This window comes from Macrotis lagotis, chromosome 3 (genome assembly GCF_037893015.1).
Source record: "Macrotis lagotis isolate mMagLag1 chromosome 3, bilby.v1.9.chrom.fasta, whole genome shotgun sequence".
In the NCBI taxonomy this organism is placed as follows: Eukaryota; Metazoa; Chordata; class Mammalia; order Peramelemorphia; family Peramelidae; genus Macrotis; species Macrotis lagotis.
This window is the reverse complement of record NC_133660.1, coordinates 176162067-176168066: the sequence shown is the minus strand read 5'-3', so window position 1 is coordinate 176168066 and position 6000 is coordinate 176162067.

The window sequence follows — 6000 nt, the reverse complement described above, 5'->3', positions numbered from 1 at the left end:
GAAAGACATTGCAAAATAACCATCCCCAGGAATATTAAAGACAAATTCCAGAACTCGCAAGTCAAAAAATATTACAGAAAGAAACAATTCAATTATTGTGGCACTGTAGTCAGGATTGCAGCAGTGTTTATATCAAGGGCTTGTCAGTCTTGGAATATGATCTAGAAGGCAAAAGAACTTGGATTACAACCGAGAATCAACTACCCAGCAAACCCGAACATCATCTTTCAGGGGGGGGAAAGATGGATATTCAATGAAACAGGCTTTTCAAACCTGTTGATCTTCAAGTACAGGACTCAGGTAGAGCATAGAGAGGTTGAACAGAAAGAGCTAATTATGAGGGACCTAATGCTGTTGAATTGTATGTATTCTGGCATGGGAAAATGTTAACTCATGTGATGCTCATATGAAAACTCATTTATTAGGGTAGTTAGAAGTAGCATATATAGACAAGGCACAGGAGGGAACTGGATATGAAGACAAAGAAGGAATCTGAGCGGCTAGGTGACTCAGTGGATAGAGCACCAGCCCTGGAGTCAGGAGTACCTGAGTTCAAATCCTGCCTCAGACACTTAATAATGACTTAGCTGTGTGGCCTTGGGCAAGCCACTTAACCCCATTGCCTTGCAAAGGCCTAAAAAAAAAAAAGATGGAATCTATGGGCAAGAAAGGAATGTACTAGGAGAAAGGGAAAGGAAAGGTAGAATGGGCTAAGATAGTTCATGTAAAAGAGTCAAGAAAAAACTTTTGCAATGGAGTGAAGGGGGGAGGTGAGTGGAAACCAGTGAGCCTTCATTCTCATCAGAAGTGGCTCAGAGAAAAAATAACATATACACTCAGTAGGGTATAGAAATCCATCTTACCCTAGAGGAAAAAAGGAGAGGAAAGGGATGGGAGAAAGGGGACCGCAGGAGGGAGAGGGATGTAGATGAGAGAAGAGAGGGAAGATCATGGGAGAGGGTAGTCAGACTTTTGAGGAGGGACAGGGTGAAAGGAGAGAGAATAGAATAAATAGGAATGGGGAGGAAGAGGGAGGGAACTTGTGGTGTCATATGTGTTCCAGGCTAAGAGCTATGAAGAGTTAACACAGAAATAGCTATGTGCTTTAACGAGCAAGATATACTTCAAAGCTTAGATAAGGGAGTAGCTGCATGTCTGAGCTAACAAGATGTATTCCCAGGCTCAGATAAGAAAGCACATTCTGAGATAATTACCTTCTGCACTGTTCTCAAAACAATCTGCATTCTGTTTATCAAAACACTGTTTGGTTCTCAAAACAATCACCTAAGACATACACAAGGTATGCATGTGAAAAAAATGCTTGCTAAAACGCTTATGTAATTGGTTATGTAAATGTAGAGTATAAAAGTATGTATCCTGTGATCAATAAACGAACCAGCTTATGCATCATATTGGTGTCGGCTTGAGTTTCCTCCTACTAGACTCAACAGGGAACTACAGTTAACAATAGCAACTGTGGGAAAAAATACTGAAGTAACTTCTCTGATGGACTTATGATAAAGAATGCAGTCTATCCCAGAGAAAGAACCAAGTATCTGAACACAGACTGAAGTACCCTTTCTTAAAAACTCACTTTATTTCTCTTTAATTTGGAGGGAAGGGGGGGGGATTATGTTTACTTTCACAAGATTATTGTGATTACCAGATTATTGTGGTAATGTGAAAATCAAACAAAAAAGATTTTAAAAAAAGAATACAAATCATTCTCCAATTGATAAATGATCAAAGGATATGAAAAAGCAATTCTCAGATGAATTAAAACTATAATAATATGAAAAATGCTCTAAATCATTATTGAATAGAGAAATGCAAATTAAAGCAACTCTGAGATACTATCATCTCACACCTCTTAGATTGAACAATATGATTAAATTTTTAAAAATTTTATTTAAGGTAATGGGGTTACCTTAATGGGGTTACTTGTCCAGCTAGAGAAGTATTAAGTGTCTGAGGTTGGATATGAACTCAGGTGCTCCTGACTCCAGGTCGGTGCTCTATCCACTCTGCCACCTAGCTGCCCCAGCCAATATGATTAAAGAAGTAAATGATCAGTGTTGGAGGGGATGTGGGAAAACTGGGACATTTAATGCATTGTTGGTGGAGTTGTGAACTGATCCAACCTTTCTGGAAAGCAATTTGGAATTATGCCCAAGGATAAGAAAACTATGCATAACCTTTGTTCTAGCAACATCATTATCCCAAAGAGATCATGAAAAAGGGTAAAAAAACTCCACATATACAAAAATATTTGTAGTATCTCTTTTCATGGTGGCAAAGAATTGGAAATTGAAGTAATGCCCATCAACTGGAGAATGGTGGAATAAGTTGTGGTATATGTATGTGATGGAACACTATTGTTCTGTAAGAAATAATGAGGAATGAGACTTCACAAAATCCTGGAAAGACTTGCATGAATTGATGCTAAGTGAAATGAGCACTGTATACACTGTATACACTTAAGAGCAACATTGGGTGATGATCAGCTATAATCAGCTATGTGATCATTTCAGTGACAGAGACAGTTCTAAAAGACTTGTGATGGAGAACACCATCCATATCCAGAGAGGGAACTGTGGAGCTCAAAGAAGACCAAAGCTTATTAACTTCAATTTTTAAAAAATTTTATTATTATTTATGTTGTGATTTTTCTCTCTAATTTTTTTCTCTTCCATTTGGACATGATTCTTCTTTTACAACATGAATAATATGGATTTATGTTTAGCATAGTTATACATGTAGAGCCTATATTAAATTTCTTTCTGTCAGGGGGAAGAGAAAGGGAGGGTAGAAAACTAAAAAAAGATTGTTGAAAACTTAGAAATTGGAAAAAAAATAAAGCAATGAGGAAAAACAAAATAAAATAGAAAGGTAACAGGAGAAATGAGACTGATTATGTAGCTTTCTGTAGGAATTTTCAACAGATTTAAGACAAATTGAAAAATAGTTAAAGTGTATTACAAGAGGTCAAGTTAAACAGACTGAGGAAATAAAGAACAGATTATTTATAGCTAACTTGAAAGGCTGGCTCCCTGTAGGTAAAAAAGAGTAGAGGACAATGAGGATTTCACATGTTTTAAACCATCAACAGAGATAACTACTGATAGTACACTTAGCATGTGATCTCTAATTACAAATAAATTAATAAGGGAGAAAGGGAAACATATTCCCATTTACAATCTGACTATAAATGAAATGAAGATATAAAGCAACCAACGGCAAATCAAGTATGGCTAAGAGGTTCTTCTTGGAGAGTTTAGTAAAGGAATATGTGGTGTAGATATTATGATCACTGAAGGAAAAGTAATATCATGGGGACATTGGATATTCTTGCTTTCCAATGTTCATGCTGAAAATATGTAAACAAACTATTAAGGCAATTGTAATCACTGTACAAATTGCAGGGGTTAAAGTAGAAAGCTTCTGTGGTAAACATGATAAAGTCCTCAGCAGATCTACATATACTTCAGTTCACTATAAGCCTGAGGGGGGAAGGAGGGAGCAGAGGAGGGACAGCGAAAACTAAAGGGAATTATGGTTCATTATCAAGGAATGAAATAAGATTATAGGTTATTCATAAGAGTTGTTACTCTCTATTATAAATATATTGTTCAAGAAGATAATTAGAAGAGTTTATATCTGATAAGCAAAGAAGGTACTTTAAAAACACCTTTTAATATCAATGGTTTATGAATGAAATAGTATATATGATGTGAAACCAGGAATATACTCCTAAGAAATAAAATTAAAGGGTGGCTAAGTGGTGCAGTGGATAGAACACCGGCCCTGGAGTCAGGAGTACCTGAGTTCAAATCCGGCCTCAGACACTTAATAATTACCTAGCTGTGGGGCCTTGGGCAAGCCACTTAAGCCCATTGCCTTACCAAAAAAAGAAAAAAGAAAGAAAAGAAAGAAAATTATAAATTGTTAAAGAAAAAGAAATTGTGATCTCTAAATTTCCTTTCTTCTTCCCTCTCCTCTCTCTCCCTGAGATAGTAAGCAATTTGATATAGGTCATATCTGAAATAATGCAAAACATTTCCATTTGGACATGATTCTTCTTTCAACAACATGAATAATATGAATCTATTATTCATATTGTAAAAGAAAACATGCATGTTTCCTTTTATAACAGATAGTATGGTAATATGTTCTATATGACAAAACATGTATAATTAATATATTGAATACCTTAGAAATGGGGAAGGAAAGAGGATTTGGAACTCAATTTTTAAAAAAGTATGATTTTTTTTACTATAATTGGAAAATATTCAACAAAATAATTTGTTAAAAAAATGGTAAAGACATAACGTAAGTTCTCCTTAAAGAAATAAAGAACAACTTAAAAGTAAAGATGTTCATTACTATCGTTGGCAAATACTATTTGAGTTTTGTTCAAGAGACTTTGTTTTTGTCAGATGTCTTTGAACCCCAATTAGGGGTCTTTAAAAACCCAAGGTCACTTCATGACCTGGCTAGCCCTTTTATCTCATAGACTATACCAATACTCCTGTACCTAACCCTACTCTTGTGCAAATGTACAGATTTTTTGCCTCAGGTCTTTTTTTGTTTCATATTTCATACTTACTACTCCAGCAACTTGTCTTCCTGCCTTATATAAATTAACCCATTGCTATTGGTCTTCACAAATGGAAAGTGGCCTTCCATTTGCTTGTCAGTACCACCCCTTCCTCATCAAACAGAATAGATCTAAAGGGAATCACATTATTCATTGTCATTAATCACTACTTGTTTTGCTGAAAAAAACTTTGAATAGAATGATTCTTTCGGTTCCCTCTGAATTTTCATATTTCTAGTGGTAGGTCTTCTAGGGTATATATATATATTTGCATAGATAGCCATCATATTCAGGGAAAAATAGCATAAAAATTCTTATGGAATTTTTTTTCTTCCTAGTGTTTTTTTTTCTCCAAGGATCCCCCTTGCATTCTAGTGAAGGCTCTTCTCAGAATGTCTTCAAATGTATATAAAATACACAGGATTACAAATAAAACCCAGTAGATTGAAAAGGCTACCAAAATATAACAAAAAAAGTTCATGATCCCAGTTTTTGAACTCTTGTCCCAAAGGCTTGAATTTCTTTGGCTAGAGAACAAAATCAGAGGAAAGGTCCTATTTCCCTACCTCTGATCATTTTATATTTATGACTAAGCTTAAAGATATATAAACTATTACAGCTGGCATGAACAGAAAACATGATTGTGTAAGTCTTTCAATGTTTGATTGTGGATGGAAAAAAAATTTAGCTTTTTAAAACACTCCCAATTTCCCAATCACCTTTCCATTTAATTGCTTAAAACATGAGTTTATTCATTATACAGTAAAAACTACAATTTTTCCAAAAGTTAAGTTCAAGATGCTTTAGCAGTGGAGCTTTCATTTACTATATTTTTTCTTTAAGCTACATTTAGACTTCTAATTTTTTTGTAAAAGCGCTTAAGGATGTCTCACTGCTCCTTCAGAAAACTATCCCATTCTCATCCCAGCTTATGAATATAGTGACTCATCAACATGCCTAGCTCTTCAGTGTTTAGAAGTTTTCTAATATTCCCTCCCTTTATTGCATCACTCAAGAGAGTCCCGGGAATTTCTCAAAGCCCTTTCCAGTTAATAGGAATCAAGGGAGTGATTTCTCCTAGTTTCAACATCACCCCTTCTGAGCATAGGAGTCAAAATTTGCAGGTATATCACCCATCATAGAAAGTATACTTTCATCACCTTATAAACATAAAATAAAATACATGTATATCTGTATATACATGTATTTTATATATCTATATGTATATATCTGCTTTGAGAGGCAGGGGACTATTCACTTGACAGAATAACAAAGCACAATAATAAAGAAGGCATTAAGGAAGTTTGATGATCATAAAATGATGTCTTAATGTAAAAGTTTTAAGTGTTAGAAAAGCAGCAATCCTTTCTAGGGGTGTTAACTGATATTTTGGATTCATTCCT